General features: G+C 44.6%; 1 protein-coding gene across 10 annotated transcripts in view; it reads right to left on the reverse strand.

Moving 5' to 3' along the window:
* The window catches only part of LZTS3 (leucine zipper tumor suppressor family member 3), a 945,160-nt gene that overhangs the window by 379,495 nt on the left and 543,953 nt on the right, over positions 1-21,712 (reverse strand). Inside the window, exon 1 of one of the 10 annotated variants that reach the window (XM_069632236.1) lies at positions 9,061-9,193. The exons of 8 other annotated variants lie outside the window; for them this stretch is intronic. The gene's annotated coding sequence lies outside the window, so the exon portion shown is untranslated. Of the gene's footprint in view, positions 1-8,533; positions 8,904-9,060; positions 9,194-21,712 lie in introns of those variants that run through there. One more of the 10 variants, XM_069632238.1, reaches the window with a different exon arrangement.

Consider the following 21,712-nt stretch of genomic DNA (forward strand, 5'->3'; position numbering starts at 1 on the left):
CTCAATGCGTTCAGGACAGTATTCCTCATTTTGATTAATCATTTTGCCAAATTTATTTTTGAATTTTTACCACGGTTTTTACCACAAACCTATATGTGGTAAGTTGGAGAATGATATCCAAGGGGGAAGTGGGTGTGAGGTTCATGGGGGGTTGAAGTAGGTCGCCCCCTGCATTTTGTGATAACAAAAGGTGGAACAATGGAAGGAAAAAACGGTCAAAATGACGGAAGAAAACTAGTCGATCTCTCAGGACTCTTTACTTGAGTCCTGGAGGAAGTGCAGTGCGTCGCTAGCAGTGAAATTCAAGCGAGGAGCCCTACTAGAGGATGAGCAGAAGGATGGAAATCCAAGGAACACAGCCCCGACCCGGTGAGGGGAGGCTAAGCCAGAGGGCAGATTCTGTGGCTGGGAGCAATGATGGCAGATACTCGAGGAAGACGTGAGTCACAAAGACTATGGTGGCACATGCAAAGAATTCAACTCACCATGGCAGCCATCTTAGTAGAAGTACATCTAGGATTGATGGCTCCGAAGGAAAGTGGCAAGCGCATAAATGGCCATCCCTGGCAGACAAATGACCATACCTGGCAGATAAATGACCATCCCTGGCAAATAAATTACCATACCTGGCAGATAAATGACCATCCCTGGCAGATAAATTACCATACCTGGCAGATAAATGACAATCCCTGGAAGATACATGACCATACCTGGCAGATAAATGACCATACCTGGCGCATAAATGACGATCCCTGGCAGATAAATTACCATACCTGGCAGATAAAGGACCATACCTGGCAGATAAATGACCATCCCTGGCAGATAAATTACCATACCTGGCAGATAAATGACAATCCCTGGAAGATAAATGACCATACATGGCGCATAAATGACCATCCCTGGCAGATAAATGACAATCCTTGGCAGATAAATGACAATCCCTGGCGCATAAATGACCAAACCTGGCAGATAAATAACCATGCCTGGCAGATAAATTACCATACCTGGCGCATAAATGACAATCCCTGACAGATAAATGACCATACCTGGCAGATAAATGACCATACCTGGCACATAAATGACAATCCTTGACAGATAAATGACCATACCTGGCAGATAAATGGCCATACCTGGCGCATAAATGACGATCCCTGGCAGATAAATTACCATACCTGGCAGATAAAGGACCATACCTGGCAGATAAATGACCATCCCTGGCAGATAAATTACCATACCTGGCAGATAAATGACAATCCCTGGAAGATAAATGACCATACCTGGTGCATAAATGATCATCCCTGGCAGATAAATGACAATCCTTGGCAGATAAATGACCATCCCTGGCGCATAAATGACCATACCTGGCAGATAAATAACCATGCCTGGCAGATAAATTACCATACCTGGCGCATAAATGACAATCCCTGACAGATAAATGACCATACCTGGCAGATAAATGACCATACCTGGCACATAAATGACAATCCTTGACAGATAAATGACCATACCTGGTAGATAAAGGACCATTCCTGGTGCATAAATGACAATACCTGGCAGATAAATGACCATACCTGGCAGATAAATGACCATCCCTGGCAGATAAATGACCATCCCTGGCGCATAAATGACCATCCCTGGCGCATAAATGACCATCCCTGGCAGATAAATGACAATCCCTGGAAGATAAATGACCATACCTGGCGCATAAATGACAATCCTTGGCAGATAAATGACCATCCCTGGCGCATAAATGACCATACCTGGCAGATAAATGACCATGCCTGGCAGATAAATTACCATACCTGGCACATAAATGACCATCCCTGGCAGATACATGACCATCCCAGGCAGATAAATGACCATCCCTGGCGCATAAATGACAATCCTTGGCAGATAAATTACCATCCCTGGCGCATAAATGACCATACCTGGCAGATAAATGACCATGCCTGGCAGATAAATTACCATACCTGGCACATAAATGACCATCCCTGGCAGATAAATGACCATCCCAGGCAGATAAATGACCATCCCTGGCAGATAAAGACAGCTATGAAAAGAACGATAAAGACAGCTGCTCAACGAGACACTTAAACACACAATTTTTTGGGATGAGAAAAAATCACTAAACATTTCAGACCTTCATTTAATTATGTAGCTCGTACACAACCGATTATAAAACATATATACTCAATTCGTTCCATGTATTCAAATATATGTATTCCAATGCAAAAGCAAAACATATGAAATTGATTAAATCACGATTAAATCACATCTGGACACTCAGATGTGTACAACCCATTTCCCCTATAAAAATTAATTTCCTCTCCTGCGTTTCCTTTGGTTGTAGGAGAGAATGAAAGGCATTTTACAATTAGGCACAAAGACTTACAAGGAGACTCTGATATGAATCAGAGGACCAATTTTCTCACAGCCTTCAAAATTTTGAAAAAGCATTGACTTCCAGAAAGTAAAAACAAAAAGATATTAAAAAAACTGTCCCCAGACCAACCCCTTCCACAGTAATCCACTCTACAGCAACCAAAGCGATCCAATCAATAGAGAAGTGTGCCCATACTCAGACCACCACGCCTGCAAGAACTACGTGACATCCGGTCCTGGATGACCAAAAGATCCGGTGCTGGATTACCAAAGAAACATACAACATATAATCAAGCAAGGGAAGCTTTCATAAAGGCCAGGTGCTGATGCCTTCCATGCACGAATGGAAAACTCAAGATGTTATCATTAGGATAACCTAGTGTTCTGTGGAGCTACAGTTTGGTACATTTATTATGCTCTTTAGAAGCAGGGTTTCCTGGTGCACATCGCCAATACTGAAGGAAAGCGCTCCAAAATTCTTTAACAAAAAGAAGAAGAAGGGCGATTCCAGGTACATGGAGATTTCACATGCTCTGTGTGGAGGGGTACGTTCCCGCCCCTTCCCCGGTGATATGGGCAGACAAGTAGTATATGAATTATGTAAATTGCTACTAACTAAAAATATTAAAAACTCACATGGCCTTACACGGAGCACAAGCAGTACATATAGGACCTTGCCATAAACCAGGCCCATAGAGAGAGCTAGTTGTGTGGGATCAGAAGCATTACGGAAAGATGTACTACTTTGGAATAGCCATGTGGGCATACTTGCCAGCATTCATGTGCCAATCAATATACCTCTATTAGCATCCCATGGACAGTTTACTGTCTTTTGATCTAAGCGAGTCCTTGACTGTTCACCTTTTAGGTGTTGACCCCAGTGTATTATCTTTTGGACACATCGGCTAGGCCAAGGTAAGCAAAGGGACCACCCTGGAATCCAGACAGCTGGCTACCCTAGTCTTACCATCACAACAGCACTTTCGTACTTCCAATATATTGTTGGTGCTTTCATCGCAAGAATCCTTCTCAATGTTCCCACACATTCTCATGGCACAGCAGATGCCAAGTGACATCAGGAATCTTGGCCACTGGGCAGTGTGCCATTACCCTCTCTTTACCAACCTCCTCCCAGCTCCCTAGATTGCATTGCTGTGAAATCTTGTCATTTCTCCTGAATATGTTTGCTATTACTATTGCTGACTAGCCTTGTGTTTGAATCACAGCAGTAAACTACAAAATCGGTCTTCCTTAGTTTTGATCCATTCGTCAATCACTTGATACACACTTGAGTTCTTTGGCATAACCTTTCATAATCTTTATTCATGAGCACGTTCTTAAACCATTGAAATCTCTCTAAAATATCTGCAAATATGTTGTCTTCAACAAGTTCATGACATAATGTTATCAGGGTCTGTATTCTACTGTTTAAAATGGTCGCCACAGTTCTTTCCTTTTCCCGTTGCTCTGTGGTCTTTTCTTTGCTGGGGTTATGCTAGGGGGGGTCAGGTGTATGCCTGCAATATATGCTTTATCCTGGGCACTATGAGAACAAGCAGGTATTTGCAAACCTATACCTATCTCTTGGTAAAAACGTTTGGTGCAGTCGTTGGAGAAAAAATATTAATGGCAGTAAAAAGTACGGCAAACCTCGCCCATAAACCGAATATAGTCTTACTCATACCTAACAGAGAGCATGCCTCTCGTGATATGTCTTTTGCATGCCCCTCTCTTTTGCAACCCTCACATTTGTTTATGCACACAGATTTGCCTGGTTCGGCCCATTCAGCCTGCTCATAGGAAGTATGCAAATACAAGTTTCCAAAGAATGCACACATAGGCTCACCGACAGTGCAGCCTGTTCATTTCCTTCCAACTAGACATGACTCTGCATGGAAATTACATTGCAAGGTGTGCTGCCTCTGTGTTAGACCCATGACATAATTGAGTGTATGTGCTACGTTCTTACAGTCTCTGTCCTGCTGTCATCACATCAATTTCACCACCTCCTTTCTCTGCGATAACTTTTGATTTTATGACTTATTGAGAATGGTTTTCAGCTTTGTTTTTTGTTTCTGTTAATCTAAGTTGGATAGTACTTGTAAATTAATGATAATGGGCTTAGTTCCCAAAAGGTAGACATTGAGGCAGGCAGAAATTCTGGCTGAAACCACTCGCAAAGGTGAAAAATTAAAAACACATTTTTTTCTTTACATTTTGAATTGTGAGGTAAGAGACTCACTTTCAGGGGTAAATGATTTTGTTCACGTAGAATTGCTCAGGTCTCAATACTGATTCACAGCAGGGTGGATCAGATGTGACTTGTTAAGAGAACAAATGTTTGTTTTAGGTTACTCCATGTGTACTGTGTCCTTCGTTTGAAATGATCAGTATTGACTCTCCTCTGACCGCACCCCTTTTGTATTTGCAAAGTGGGTATTCCTGAAGGAGGTCGCGAAAGGCATTTTTCACTGTTTTGCAGCTTAGAATAAATTTGCAGCAGCAGAAATGTACACATTCGTTTCGAACTACAGATGCATTTGCGGCAGCAAACATTTCTATGTGAAGTAAATCCAATACGAGTGGACTACAAACTCCGGTTGTGCAATATTTGAAAAATAAAAAACAAACTGCTGGTAGGTAAACAGGTGCAGGTTTTAGTGCCAGGGGCGGATGGCACTGGAAAAGCCCCAGAGTTCTAAATGATCCACGACAAACACAGCTCATCAATATTTTCAGTGGAGAAGCCTAAACATGTCTTCAAATATTCAGGAATAACCGAGCACAGTGTTCTCCTCTAGACTTTTTTTTTTATTTAATGCGTTGAAAGTATGCATTTTACAACATACATTTGGAGAAAAATAGGGCAAAATGCCATACAATGTTCAATTTCATGGGAAATAGATGAACAAATCCAGTAAATTACATGTCACCAAAACTAGACAGGGGCATTTTACAATATTTTTATTAAGCTGTGGCCACAATCTATCTATGCCAGCCATGGTCACTGTAAATCACTTGCATGAACCTGTAGCCACAATCTATCAATGCCAGTATTGGTCACTGTAAATCACTTTCATGAAGTTACACCAAAAATCTATCTGTGCAAGCATGGTCACAGTAAATCACTTTCATAATGGTGAGTCCACAATCTCTATGCCAATATGGTCACAGTAAATCACTTTCATGAAGCTGGGCCCATACCAGATATCAGTATTGATACTGTCCTCCTCGCCAAACAAACACATGCACACTGCCACTGCCTGAATGAGGACAGGGGTAATGCTTCCATTGTCTCTCCGTGCGTGTTGGCAGTAGCCACAGAGACTAGGGGCGCAAGGCAAGCTGAAAGCCATAATATTCAGGAGAGGCAGAGCATTTGCAGAGCATTGTGATGTCACCATGCTCTGTGCACTAATGCCCAATCAGACATGTGCTTCACATTAAGCAACAGCTGGCGTGGAAATAAAAGGTGCTGAAAGACGGGAAGATGGTGCATCTCAATGACGCTCGGGCTCTGTTGTTTGGCGTCTGTAGTACCTTGTACTTCCCCATCAACCTTGACTGACTTCCTAGTACCGAATCTCAGCACCATTTTGTGGCTTCATCTCTGATTTCTGAGTGACTTGCCCACCCGCCCCTCCCCCTTTTCATTCCCCTATGTTGCTCGTCTCTTCTCTCACTGCCTGGGATTGTTTGACCTTCTCTTCCTAGATGTTGCCTTGGTCATTCCATCCTCGTGCTACCAGGACAGGTTGTTGCAGACTATTTTTCTATTGGCGGGTGCGTCACCTGGACGGGTGGTTATCTATGGATCCAGTATATTTGGCAAAAAGGAAGTGCCCACCTCCGTCCACTGTAACACTCCATCCTCTCTAAGGTATTTATTGTACATTCGGGATACAGGGAGATTAAACATTATGGCACACTAACTTTCCTATTGAATTTCTCAACCTCTGGCCAATCAGGGTAGCTTCCTCCAAACTTGCCTGGATGTCTATGGCTCTTTCTGTGACGGGCAGGGTTGAAATCTGCTAGCCAACCAACCTGTCTGGCTGTTGTGACATGAGTGCTAACTCATTGGTGCTTACTCGTGACTGTATGTTGTGACAGTCAGTGCTCACTCTATTAGTGCTTAATCTACTGCATTAATGTTTAGCCCTCCTTGACTTATGCGCCGTCAGTGCTCTAATCATTAGAGCATGACATGTTTGTGTGACATGGCATCAGTGGGTCATAGTTCAGTGCTTACTCCTGCCTGGCTGTTATGACATCAGTGGTCACCAAATAGTGCTTACTCTTGTCTGCTGTGCCTGTGACATCAGTGATCACTCCATTAGTGCTTAGCCTACAGCATGAATGCTTAGCCCTGCTTGTCTGCTGTAACATCAGTGATCACTCTATTAGTGCTTACCCTACAGCATTAATGCTTAGCCCTGCTCGTCTGCTGTGACGTCAGTGCCAGGTCTATTGGTGCTTAGCCATGCTTGCCTGCTATTATGTCAGTGACTGATTCATTAGTGCTTAGTCTTTCCTGTCTGCTGTGACATCAGTGATCACTCTATCAAAGTTTGCCTCTGGCTTTACGTTTTTTCCCACTCTCCATTTAATAAACAAAATACCCACAGTGCCAACAAGCAAAGTGATGCCTCTTACTCCATATGCACAAGCTTCAGACTTTGTTTCATTGCCACGGGAACTCATTTTCAGTTCCACTGCCCTTAAATACGATCACAGTTCCCTTTATTCCAGTACAGGGTGTTCCTGAGGAAGGGATCCATGTGGTCTGGAAAGCTAGCAGACTAAAATATGTGTTAGGCTAATTAAGTTATCATCTCTGCAAGGGCTTGTGTTCTTTCTACAAAGAAAAGCACCCTGAAGTTGGCAAACACAGTGCTCCAAACTCCTTCTTATTTGTGCAGCAGACATACAACTAACGGGTACTATTCGATAGTGTTGAGTCCTGCATACAATCCAGAAAATGTGAGACCGTCCCAGAAAACCTACAACCGAGTGCAGGGTTCGAAATTGGGGGGAGCTGGCAGCTATTTAGCTCCTGCTTCTAGCATAGTAGAGCCTGGTTAGCTTGAAACCAAAAGCTACCAGGAGCTACTTTTAGCTCCTAGGACCAACTGGTGCTTTCCTAACATGTAAATGTGACATTAACTTTGAGAATATTAATAAAGAAAAATTAGAACACATCTCATACACATGAAAACACAATGGTTCATACAAAATTGACAAGTTAAAGGTGCATATCTGGTAGCTCCTGGTTCTCCTGTGGTAGCTCCTTCCTACAGGGTGATGCCCGCCACCCAGGAGCTGGTTTCAGCTCCTGCTCATCGAATGTCAATATCGAACCCTGGAGTCCATACTGGCATCTCGCCCCATTCAGAGGCCGAAAACCTCATTGTACCCCCTCTGTATGGAAATATTGCCAGCACCCTGCTGTGATTCACCTGGACGTCTGCAGGGTGATTGCTAGTGTTATGAGTTCATTGTATTTGCTAGTATTTAGGGGGAAAGTAAGAGTGTAATGGTGATGGCTCATTAAATTGTGTATGATTATCATTACTGATTATCGGATGCAATAGTGGGGAGGTATTATCACTGTAGAGCTGTCTAGTGTCCAAAAGGTCTGTAGAAACCATAATATAAAAAAATCAAATAAAAATAAAACATAAGTTGTTTGGCTTAGATTCGGGGCCGCCTCCCCCGTTTTAAACTCATACATACACACGGAAATATGTAGATTCGTAAAAAAGGGGTGCAGAATTGTGCTGTGGTGTACAAGGGGTTGACAGGAATTCCCCACGTGCAACTAAAGCAATAGCCAAGCAAGAGTACCTTGAACAAAAAAAAACATTTCAAATTAACAACTGCTTGTTTTTTTCGAACAGCAAATAAAACTACATAGTTATTATTTCTGTCATTAAAACATCCCTTTTTAGGGTTGACATTAAAATTCAAAGTACGCGTTTGCAGCTTCATTATAACTTCGGATTGTTACTGAGTGAGTTACAATGAATGAAGTACCTCATGGAATTCGGGGCAAAAGCTGCGGTTACTCTGATCATTCTAGGAACTGCGGCTTCCTCTATGGAACAATCCTACAGGCAATAGCGCCAGTAAGTGCAAAGGACGTCCTTACCCGCCAGAGATCCGAGGGCCACGTTCATGCGCCACAGCAAAGGGCGCGAGCTGCTGCGCACCGTGGGCTCCAGCGACCGATACTTCTAACCATCCCGGGGCATGGCCTTCACGCGCACCCAAACTCTGCTATGCTGCCCGCCCCGCCGCCCCTGTCCTGTCTGCCTGCGCGAGCCGAGCTACCACGGAACTCTCGGGAGAACCTCCCTGACTAAGCTACCACCTCCCTGACTGAGCTACCACGGAACTCTCGGGAGAACCTCCCTGACTGAGCTACCACGGAACTCTCGGGAGAACCTCCCTGACTGAGCTAGCACCTCCCTGACTGAGCTAGCACGGAACTCTCGGGAGAACCTCCCTGACTGAGCTACCACGGAACTCTCGGGAGAACCTCCCTGACTGAGCTACCACGGAACTCTCGGGAGAACCTCCCTGACTGAGCTAGCACGGAACTCTCGGGAGAACCTCCCTGGCTGTAAGTGAATAGAGAGAAGGGAGCCTGCGCGCGCCCCCGCTGCGATCATTTACCTCAGAGCAGCCCGCGCTCCCGGGCGCGTGGGAGCCGCCCCATGGCGCCCCGTTTCCTTGGCGAAAGCCGGCGACTCTGCTCCGCGCGCGCGCGCCCGAGCCTGCATGCAGAGGCACCTGCTGCTGTAAGCAACAAGCCACCTGTTGCCTCGGTGCGGGCACCGCGCTTGGCCTCGGCCCCGTCTAATTGGTCGAGGAGAGAGTGCCGCTTCACTTAACCCTTCCCTCCCTGGATGCAGCGCCGCGAGAGCTCCGCAGCGTGCCGCATACAGGCTTCAGCTTTCAAGTTCTCCCGAGTAATCGACGTCTGAAGTCTGGCGCGTGCTGCGGGTCAACCCAATTGGGCAATGTTTTATTTGTTTGTTGAATTTCATCTTTTGGTTTGGACTTCGGAATTGAAGAAGCGACACGGTTACTTGTGCCAGCACACAGTTTACTTAGAGGCAAAGCAACATAATATCTGTGCTAAATGGGAAAATTATGTTTTTATATAAAACTTAACTCGAATATGGATCACTGAGTAAGAGGTGAAGACATATTGAAGAATAGTTTGTGAGATATTGGAGGGGTGGTGAGGCTGAGCGTACGGTATGTACCAAGCGCGGGCATCCTGGCAGTTCAACCTTTTCAACCAAAATGAGACCCCACATCTTGGAGATAGTTTTTCTTAATTGGTCATTTAGGCATCAACCCTCTCTCTGGCTGCCTTTCTTTGTTCTGCTGTGCAAATAATACACATTTCAGTAACCATTATTCTGCCTCGTTTGCTGCCACTTACCACAGTGATACCCCATCACAGGTCTCAGATATTTTTCAAAATTAATAGACAAGTAGAATATTTAATGACACGGCAACTCATTCCATCACATGGTGTTTGAACCCAACGACCCTGCAGAGAGTGACCTGGAGCATGAGAAAGGGCCTGATTCATGGAATAGTTGCCAGGTTCAAAGTGAATTTGCACTGCTGAAAAGTGAATTTGCACTGCTGAAAAGTGATTTTGCACTGCCGACACAAACCCTGATTCATGCTACTGTGCAAAGTGTATTTTTGCTGAGCAAAGTCCGGGCAATGTCATTTTGAACTGCAAAAATGGCTATGCGCTGACTTTGCCCGGACTTTGCACTGCAAAAATACACTTTGCATTGTTCCATGAATCAGGGTTTGTGTGGGCTGTGCAAAGTCACTTTTCAGCAGTGCAAATTCACTTTGAAGCGGGCAAATTTTCCATGAATCGGGCCCCCAGAGTTCAGAATGCAATCAGAGTAAGAGTTTTGCATTACCAAGCAATGTGCCTTTCTCTGCTAAGTGGTCAGATTTCACAGAGCAACCAGAGTAGCGATATCAAGAATTGGGTCATATCAGAATAAACTTTCAGAGAGCAATCAGAGTAAGAGTTTTAAGATATCAAGAAGAGGGCCGTAACAGTCTAGGAATTCAGAGTTCAGGGAACAATCAAAGTAAAGGTTTTGAGATATCAAGAAAGGAGCCAGGTCAAAGTAAGCATTCAGATTTCAGAGAGCAATCAGAGTACGAGTTTTGAGATATGTATTTTTTATTTATTTGGCGAATGGGTTTATATGAAACATTACATCTATATATAATCAATATCAACAATAAAATAGTTACTAACTGATTTCATATGATATACTAAAATTCAATACAAAACATACAAATTCCTACTTATACATTCAATCCATAATTCATTCCATCAATTCATAAACAGTTAATATTAATCATGATATTTACACTTAATAAGTTCCCAAAAATATACAACATCCAATTTAGAGATATTAAGAAAGGTGACAGATCAGAGTAAGAGTTCACAGAGCAATCATAGTAATAGTTTTAAGATATCAAGAAATGTGTCAGATGAGACAGAGGTCAGGGAGCAATCAGAGTAAGAGTTTGAGATATCAAGAAAGATGATAGATCAGAGTAAGAGTACAGACTTCAGAGAGTAATCAGAGTAAGAGTTCATAGTTCAGAAAGGAATCAAAGTAAGAGTTTTGAGATCTTGAGAAAGGTACCAGATCAGAGTAAGAGTTCATAGATCGGATAGGACTCAGATTAAGAGTTTTGAGATATCGAGACAAATGCCAGGTCAGAGTAAGATTTAATCATTCAGATAGGAATCAGAGTAAGAGTTCTGAGATCTCGAGAAAGGTTCCATATCAGAGTAAGAGTTCATATAATATGATATGATAGGTTATTTATAATGCGCTTAATGCCCAGAGGTTTCTAAGTGAGGACCCGGTGATCGAAACCTCTGTGGCTCTGTGTCGTCTTGCTTCCAAGGCAAGCACGTTGCCACTGAGCTATCCTCCCGAGACGTAGTTCAGAAAGGAATCAGAGTTCGAGTTTTGAGATATCGAGAAAGATGCCAGGCCAGAATAAGAGTTCATAGTTTGGATAAGACTCAGAGTAAGAGTTTTGAGATATCGAGAAAGGCGCCAGGCCAGAGTAAGAGTTCATAGTTCAGATATTAATCAGAGTACGAGTTTTAAGATATCGAGAAAGGGCCCAGATCAAATTAAGAGTTCATAGTTCAGATAGAAATCAGGGTAAGAGTTTTGAGATATCGAGAAATCTGCTAGGTCAGAGTAAGAGTTCATAGTTCAGATAAGAATCAGAGTAAGAGTTTTCAGATATCGAGAAAGGTGCCAGGTCAGAGTAAGAGTTCATAGTTCAGATAAGAATCAGAGTAAGAGTTTTGAGATATCGAGAAAGGTGCCAGGTCAGAGTAAGAGTTCATAGTTCAGATAAAACTCAGAGTAAGAGTTTTGAGATATCGAGAAAGGTGCAAGATCCGACTAGTAGTTCAAGGTCCAGAAAACTATCCCAGTAAATGTTTTGAGATATTAAGAAATGAGAGCAGTGCTGCCTTAGAGGTGTAATAAGGGGCATTTGATGGAGAAGACTAATAGTGGTGCCTTCAAAACGTTTGTGTAAGGGGGTTCAGATCACTAAAGCTCCTCAATGTAAACAGGCATAAAGTCGAGGATACACACGGGTGGACGGTGTCTGGCCACTTTTTTTTTTCTCCAATTGTGGACATTGTCCCACCTTGGTGTTTGATGAGGAATTGGAAAAAATGATTGTCTGCTGCCATCAACTGAACTAATGTCTTAATATCTTTGGCCTGCTACAAATAGCGCAAATGCCATGGAACCCAGGTCGTCGAGCTCTGAGGCCAGACTCTTACCATCAAAGACCACATTTACATCTCACTATAATGTGTGCAAAATATCTCATACTGGGATTTTGCCTTGCAGCGGATAATTTGCTACACTTTATTAGATTTGAAAGATGCGAACCTTCTAATACCTTGCCATCAGCGTTAGAGGAACACCTCTTCTCTCTCGTAACTTTTCAGGTGTTTATGATTAATCAGCTGAAAGGGAAATGCTTAACTGGCCTGTGCACTTTCTTTGCTTGTGAAAGACCAATTGAATGAAATGTGCATATTTCACTTTAAAATATGCTCATTTCCCAACTTGAATGTACAGCCCCTTCACGTTTGTCTGCAACTCGTGCCCCGAATGTAAGTGAATATCTACCAACATGTACATTCTCAAAGTTTATCAGGGCATGCGTACCTAGAACTCCACGTCTTCTACAACTCCTTTCACTTACATGTACCATTTACACGCCCTGGTCTTGTACTGCCCTGCACTGGTTCTGGCTTGCCAGTCACAGGATTTACTTCCTGGAATTCACCATTAAAGCCAAATTCACAGAAATGTTAGGGCATTGCAAAGTGCCTTTGCACTGCAAAAATGCACTTTAAACCGAAATCTTTGCACGGCCTCACTCCAGAATCAAGTCCATATATTTTGGACTAACTTGCTTCCATACTGACACACAATATTCTCTACACACACCCATTGCAGCCCCTCTCCGCGTCTGCAATGCATTGGTTTCCCGCTTTTCCCACCAATTTTCCTCACCCTTCTTTCTAGCTCTAGTTCCAGCAATCTAAGGTCTGCTACATACAACATTCGACGGCCAGGATAGGCACTTTGAAACTACCACAGCGGTGAGGTGGCGCGACATAAAGGCATAACATCACATTTCTCACGCAGGTTATGACACCCCGCCCCTTGCACGGCTTAATCGGGATTTCTCGCGGGAATCTCATCACGCTCAGCCTGTGGGCGTGTCCATCGTCACTGAGGAAGTCCCACTCTTAGCATCAAGCTGATGCAGGAGATCGGTTGTACCCGGGAAATGAAGAAGGTAAAGAGGATGTGAAGTATGAGAAAAGAAACAGATCTTTGTCAAGGAAGTCTTCACATTACTCACTATCAGGGTTTTAAGTGGGGTAAGAAATCGAGGGGGGGGCCCTCATTTGGGGGCATGGCTTGTGGGAGGGGCGTGGCCTAAAAAGTACACAAATCGTAGGGTATACACACAAATATATAACATTTATATATATTTGTGTGTATACCCTACGGTTTGACTAGTTTTCAGGCCATCTTTTTTAAACATTTCGGGTTTATAAAAGATGGCTTTGAAAGTACACAATTCAAGCCATCTTTTATAAAGCTTTGACTACGGACAAAATTGTCCGTCGGCAAAGCTTTATAAAAGATGGCTTGAAATGTGTACTTTCAAAGCCATCTTTTATAAACCTCGAAATATGTCGAGGAATCCCCAGGTTCGCCGAGGGTTAAAGACGCCTCGGCGACCTGGGGAAACAAAGGGACAGTAAGTCAGTAACTGCCTCTGGTGACCTCTCGCACGAGGGGTCACCTGACGCAGGTACTATGACTGACGGAAGTGGCAGCCAGTCACAGCGTCGCTGTGGCTGGCTGCCACTTCTGTCAGCTTGCCTGACTTCATTGCAGGCACATCTCCCGTCGCATCTGCGGCCGCGACGGGATAATGCATACCGCAATTCCTGCCAATGTTGCTGTAGGACGGGGCCCCAGCAGGGCCCCGGCTCAGTCCCACTTTTTGGAGACTGCCGGGGCCCGGCCCCGCCAGGCCCCGGCCCACTTTAAGCACTGCTCACTATATATTGGTTTGGTAATCCAATGGATGCACCACCCAGGCAAAATGGCATCAATTAAAGTTGTGCCTCAAAATATGTCCGAAAAATACACATCAGTGAATTTGTGTTGCTGACATAAGTGGTTTATCACTGGTGAAAGCCAAGGGATACCCAGATGCCATTGCACTGCATCCCTGCCCCAACATTATAAAACCATGTCAATATTGGCCCTTCATGTGTATATTTTCACTGTCTAAAGTGCGCATCCAGAGATTTTGCTTCCCCAAAAGCATGTATTGTTGCTGCGTGATCTGCGTTTTAGATCATGTTGCTATCACTTGAAGGTATAACTACACCCCATAGCCTCTCTTCTGCCATTCAAGAACGCACAGATGTTTTTTGGCAACAGCAACCATTACCATGATCGTCTGGGCAACTCACACATTTAGAAAACCCCCAGATATGTCTTTGTATTGTGAAAATGTTACAGAGAAAACATTTCCAATGACCGCAAGCCATAACTTTGGGCTTCGTCAATCCTACGGTCAGATAGCACAGCAACTAGAGCGCTCGCTTTGATATCCGTGCAGAGCCTGCTGACGCAGGTTCGAAACCCGGCAGGGCCAAACACAACCTTTCAGCAGCGCTCAGATACCTGAGGGTTCGTAGTGCTATATAAATGCCAAAACGAACGAACATACAATACAGTCTAGTAAATCTTGAATGAGGCACTACTTGAAAAGTGTAATTTGCGACCAGAATCACTTCGATGGACTGGCCATTTGCAGCTACTTATCCAAAGTGTGTGATCCTGGGCAAATCATGTAAGTGGTGAAGCCAGGATTGGTGCCTTTTTGAAAGGATGACACTCATGTGGGTAAATCCTTTATTTTTCAGGTTAGGTGGAAAGGGGGGAAGCAATGTTTTGGCACGAGGATCGGCCAGTTGCGAAAGCATCGCAAGCGTGCCAGTATTGAGGAAGTGTTTCATGGAGTTGAGGGTAGAAGCAAAGGCTTTTGGGGAGCACTCCTTCAGGATATGATCTAAATACAGGGGGAAGGGAATGGGTTTGCAGGAAGAGGCGATCAGGGGGTTAAGGAAGTGGAGGTCTGGGAGGCATAAAGAGGATGCATACCTAGGAGTGAGTAATAGAGAGTAGGGGGATCTCACTCGTCACCCTCCTTCAAAGAATGATGTTCCTTTCTGCATGTTTATATTTGATCATGCAGATGGCCTTGAGAAGTACGGAGTATGTATCTTTGGACAAATCTTAATAAATCTGGTGGACAACTATACTGTATTGCCCAAACAAGTCAAGTAGATGCATTTGCTATGCAGGAGGCTGTAGAGAGGGGCTCATGCCCTGTCAACAGTTGATCATGCAAAGAGAAAGATGAATAGAGAAATCAGAACATTCTGCAAGGTGGGAAAGTTCTGCATTCTGGCTCAAGGGGTGACTGATTATGAAGGAGTTGGCTATGTTTTGGCATGACATAGTTCCTCTCGCCATGATGGTTAATGTCTTCTACGCTTTAGAATTGATTGTGCTTGTTAGGAACTTTTTATGGGCACTGAAGTTAACAAGCATTGGTAATGTAAACATTTTTGGCTTTTGTGTAGGCATTTTCAAGGCACTGCAGTGGTGGTAATACTGGACCGTTGATGGTAGCAGCTGAAAAATGATGCAAGTACCTGGGCATATAATATCAGTGCCTAGCAAATGCCTAATGCATATACACAAGCCAAAACGGTTGGCTTTTCCAAAGCTTGTCTTTAACAGGACTTAAGTGAAGGACACGCATAGTGCTTATAAATCGAGTGTCTGAAGACAGACCTTCGTTAGCTGAAAGCTATGTTTCCGCCCTAAACCTAGAGTCAATAGAAGGCGCTGCTGTACGGATACTGGTTTCCCTGGAAACTAACAGACAATTCGAGGGAACCACGACTGTCTTTGCTGTGTTTATGCAAGATCCTCAGATACAGAGAAACTTAGATATTAGTTTTTCTACACAGCTCATGGCTGTATGAGGAGTGATGGTTAGCCCTTGAGTAATTTGGTCCCATATTTGGCTAGTACCTGACATATTGGCCAGTCAGAATTAGAGAAGCAGCATTGGAGCCCCCACCGTTATCTTGCAGGATATCGGGGGACAGAGGAATACCTTACATTCAACCTACCTGATGGTTAAGTGCCCTGAAGAAGGCTGCGTCATTTCAAATTGTTAGTTGACTCACAGAGCCGAAACCTACGTTGGCAATTGTTGATTGCAGTACATGCTATATAGAAAGAGAAACTTTTGAAAAACGTTTTGTTTATTGAAATTCAGTTCATGTAGGTGTTATAATATTGTTTCCACATTGTACAGAGTAGTGGCACACAGTATTAGGTAAGTCGGTGCTGGGTGGGAATTGGTTGTACCACTAACTCTTATTTATGGATTGCTGTCATGTTTATTACCCGTATATGTGAGAATAGGGCGTTTTCTGATTGACCCTTGCAGTTTGACTGCGGATGTATGCTTGGAGATATGGTTGTGTGTGTGAGTTAGGTATGTGTGGTTTGCAGCATTAATTGTCTCTGCCTTTTGAATCCATGTGTACTATTTGCAAAAAATTCAAAAACCTTTGATTGATATAGTATTTATCTTTGGGCCATGATTGTTGTTTTGTTATGTGCTGAAATTGTATATCTTCCTATTTTATTATGTCAATTTCGTTGGTTAGGTCTCCTATATTTGTGTTATATTTGTGTATTTCCTGATTCCCACTGAGTCCAAGCCTCAAATAGAATTGTGGGTGTACTTCATTTTGTGTGATGGCAGACCTGGTGAAGACAGTATTATTACACAAGTAGTGCCCTTACAACTCTAATTAAATCATTAACTTTCAGAAGACTTCGAGATAGATAGCTATAGATGGAGATCGAAAGAAGAGATGGAGGGATCCAGAGATAGAGAGAACTATAGAGTGATAGAGAGATAGAGAGAGTGATAGAGGGAGAGAGATAGAGAGATAGCGAGTGATAGATAGATGGTTAGAGATAGACAGAGATAAAGCAATAGATAGATAGGCATAGATGGATACATAGATAGTGGTATATAGGGAAATACATAGAGATACATAGGGCCTCATTACACGGACGGCGGTAAGGGTTAACGGTCACCGTTAATGGCAACGGTGACCGTTAACCCTTACCGCCGTACTACGAGGTCCCTTTGCAGGTTGGAGGATTTAACGCCTGCTTCTTGCAGGCGTTAAAATCCAACCCGCTAAGGGACCTCGGAGCTAATTACGGCACCGCAAAATTGCGGTGCCGTAATTAGCGCCTTCCCCATTTCCATAGAGCCCTATGGGGCAGAAATGGGAATGGGGAAGGGCAATGGCGGAAAGGGGATTTACCGCCCCTCCAACCTTGGAATGGGGCGGTAAATCCCCTTTCCGCCAAGGCGGTGCCGGTATTTTACCGGCATGAGCCATGGCGCTAATAGCGCCATGGCTCACCGCCTACCGTGTAATGAGGCCCATAGAGAGACAGATAGAGAGCAAGAAAGAGAGCAAGAGAGACAGAGAGATAGATAAGGAGAGATAGTGAGATAGATATAGAAAAATAGAGAGTGTCATGATCTCTGCTTCCAAAAGGTCAGGACTTACCCAACTCCCTTGGAAGCAGACCCATAACCCAGGTTCCGAGTGCCAACCAGTCCCAATTGGGACCTTTTGGACCCTGTCCTGGCGCCAGTGGCACCAGGCTCATAAATATGCCCAGTCCCAGCACTGGAAGCGCCGGGCTCATAATGCTTGGGTGGACTTACCTGCAGCAGACCATGCTGCTTACTTACCTGCCAGTTGAGCCCCTAATCCTCTTCTGTTTGGGACTATTTTTCCTGTTGGGTGGGCAGGAGCCACTCCCTAGGTTCAGAACACTGGAACTCTTCTGGAAAGCAGGAACTCTTTTCTTACCTAGGCGAGGCTGTGGAAGGAGACACCTAAGCACTACAGGAGGCTATTTAAACCACACCCGATGGATGAATCTTGCTTTGCGTTATTCTGCATCCTCTGCAGCAGAACGCTCATCGTGTCTTCTGCATCTGATCCTGGGCCTAAGGAAAAAAGGCTTACCATCCTGAATCCAGTCTTCAGCAACACCTATAAAGACAAGAAAGAACAGGTTAGCACTACGGTCTTCAGTGACAGCGCTTCTCTTACCTGGTCCATCGGTTGTCACCAACGCCTCGCGCTGCATTCCGGCATCTGAAAGACAAAGGCTTACCTACTCTTCGCGTGCTCCGGAGGTCTTTGCACTGCATTCCGGCATCTGAAAGACAAAAGCTTACCAACTCTTCGCACGCTCCGGAGGCCTTCGGCGCTGCATCCCGCATCTGAAAGACAAAAGAAGGTGCGTTTAAAGACATTGGGTAACTTTATTACTCACGTGTCATTACTCCTTCCCACGCCAAACCCAGTGGGTATTCCGGCACCCTTCAGCAGCTCCGAACTTGTACCTGCAAGATAAAAGGACAGTTAGTGCGCATCGTGAAGCAGGCAACAAGCGCTTTCTTACATGCTTCCAGGCGCTTCTATTCCTCACACGGGTTCCATCCTCAACTCACTTCAGCCCGTCATCCGCCATCGCCGGAACCCTGCAAAACAAGAGACATCATTACAAAAGACTTTTAAAGACATTTGAAATATTCGGAACTTACCGTTCGTGCAGTAAACGACGGACAGCTGTCCTCTGAGGTCAAGAGGCCTGCACCCTTATCCAGTGAAGAAACTGGTTACGGCACCCTGCCCCGAGGCAGATGGAGAGCTCGGCGTTCACTTACCTAAGGTGAGAGTGTTAACCTTTGGGGTTCTACAGGAGAAGAGAAAGGGAAGAAGAGAGAGACATCCAATAACCCCAGTTCATTAATCCCATATTTTCTATCTGCAGACATCTTACTCTTCGAGTCAGACATACAGTGCACAGAGGTCCAGCCCAAAGAGCCAACCGTGTGTGACACATCACCTTTGAAGATACGGTATTCGCCCAGTCAAGACCGGCGCCTCTGCGGGAATCAGGTGAGCGTTACAGAACGCAAAGCCTACCGCAAAACTCCCGCCCAGGCGCTATGGAAACCTCGGATACCGACCAGCTAGCCCAGTTACTTGGGGAACTAAGAGCATAAGTGCATGCAGCCCGTCAGGAAACGAACGCTCTAAGAAGGGAACTGATTATTTCCAAGGAGCGAACAAACGATCTCGCTAGACAATTGCTACAGTCACAAGCCGGACAGACCCCATTACCCGCATCAGGGGCAAATCTTCCTTCAACATCCTCTATGAATCCAGTGCAAATCAACCTACCTGGGAATGTACCTCTGGCTCTGCCCGAACGATTTTCTGGTGACCCAAAGAGGTTTGCAGTATTTATTAATCAGTGCCGGTTGCATTTCTTATGCCGGCCAGCAGCCTTTCCAACTGATCAAGCTAAAGTAGCTTTCGTGCTTTCGTACCTTAGTGGCAATGCGGCAGACTGGTCGATCCCTCTAGTTAATCAAGATGATCCGGTTCTCCATGATTTTCAAGCTTTTCAGCTCAGTATGGAAAAACTGTTCGCAAGACATTCACAGGGGCAGGCCTTGGACAATGAGCTTCTTTCGTTGCGACAGGGTAATCAAGACCTTTTGGCTTATATTGCGTCTTTCAACAGACTGATAGTGGAAACTCAATGGCCTGAGGACAAAAGGATTACGCTGTTTTATAGAGGTCTACGTGGAGAGCTCAAAGATGTGTTAGCCCAAGTAGTGAATGCCCCGCAAGACTGTTCGGACTATATAGACTTAGTCGTTCAAATAGATCGCAGACTGCAGAACAGGAAGGCCGATCGTTCCAAGTTTGATACTCGAGTATTTTCCAAACCACCAACTCCTTCCAAAGGAGTAGACTCCGGGGAACCCATGCAAATAGGGGGCCTGAAAGGACCACTAACACAAAAGGAGCGGGAAAGGAGAAAACAGTTGCAATTATGCCTCTATTGCGGAAACTCAGGGCACTTTCTTCGAGACTGTCCGGTGAAACCAGCCAGGAAGGCAGTAGGAGCTGCAGTTACCAAGGTCACAAACTCTGAGCAGGGAAACAACCTCGCCCGACAAGAATAGAGGTCCTCTTGCTGAGCGTTAAAACCAGTTCTGTGACCTCGCATTTTGTGATACCTATGGTCCTCATTAGCCCTGATCATCCGGATCGATTACATGCGATTGAAGCTTACGTCGACAGCGGTGCCATCGGCAATTATGTGGATCATGAAATGGTTTTGAGGATGAATCTAACTCTTTGTCCCAAGGCTGTAAAGGACGTCATTACTACGGTGGATGGTACGGAGATAGCCTCCGGACCAGTAACGCATACCACTCAAGAAGTGACGCTAGTAAGTCAAGATGGACACCATGAGAAGATCGTGTTCGATGTTATCAAGGCCCCTCAGTTCCAGATTATTCTAGGAATACCTTGGTTAGAGAAACACAATCCTCAGATCGATTGGCGAGCAAGAACAGTTCAGTTTCCAGAATGTGTCTCTACTTGTCACCCCCCACCTGGTGTTGCACTGGCAGCAATTTCTTCGGAGACTCCCCAGTTACCTCCCGAATACCTAGAATTCCAAGATGTTTTCCGGAAGGATCAGGCTAACTCTCTACCTCCTCATAGGTCTTATGACTGCCAGATAGACCTGATACCTGGATCTACTCCTCCTTGTAGTAGAATTTATGCCCTCACCGAGCCTGAGAACCTTCACCTCCGACAATACCTGGATCAATACCTAGCAAATGGGTTTATTCGTCCTTCCAAGTCCCCTGCTTCTTCAGCTTTGTTCTTCATTCCAAAAAAAGAAGGGGACCTTAGAACTTGTATAGATTATCGCGCCCTGAACCAGATCACCGTTAAGAATAGATATCCGTTACCTTTGATCCCTGAACTCCTGGACCAAGTCAGAAAAGCATGCATATATACAAAGCTGGATCTTAGAGGAGCCTACCACGTGGTACGAGTAAAAGAGGGCGATGAATGGAAGACGGCCTTCTGCACCAAGTATGGGCTATTTGAATATCAGGTCATGCCCTTCGGACTTTGCAATGCCCCGGCCGCCTTTCAATATTTTATGAACGATGTCCTCAGGGAGCTCATAGATGTGTGTGTTGTTGTTTACATTGACGACATCCTTGTTTATTCTTCATCGGAATCTGAACATCGGAAACACGTGAAAATGGTCCTCGAGAGATTACGTCAACACAAACTTTTCGCCAAGTTGGAAAAATGTGTTTTCAACGTGACTGAAGTTGAGTTCTTGGGATTCATATTATCACCTAGCGGAGTGCGTATGGATTCAAAGAAGGTCGATGCAATTCTCAAATGGCCATCACCATCCTCCGTAAAAGGTGTTCAAAGCATGTTAGGCTTCGCTAACTTTTACCGCAGGTTTATCCCCGAATTCTCTCGAATAGTCCAGCCCATCACCGCCTTGTTAAAGAAAAACAAACGTTTTGAATGGTCTACCGAGGCGGAGCAAGCTTTCCAGAATTTGAAGACTAAATTTATCTCTGCACCAATTTTAAAACATCCTCGCCCCGAACTCCCCTACATCGTTGAAACTGATGCTTCGAGCCTTGCCATGGGGGC

This window comes from Ambystoma mexicanum, chromosome 6q (assembly GCF_040938575.1).
Source record: "Ambystoma mexicanum isolate Mex_15411 chromosome 6q, UKY_AmexF1_1, whole genome shotgun sequence".
In the NCBI taxonomy this organism is placed as follows: domain Eukaryota; kingdom Metazoa; phylum Chordata; class Amphibia; order Caudata; family Ambystomatidae; genus Ambystoma; species Ambystoma mexicanum.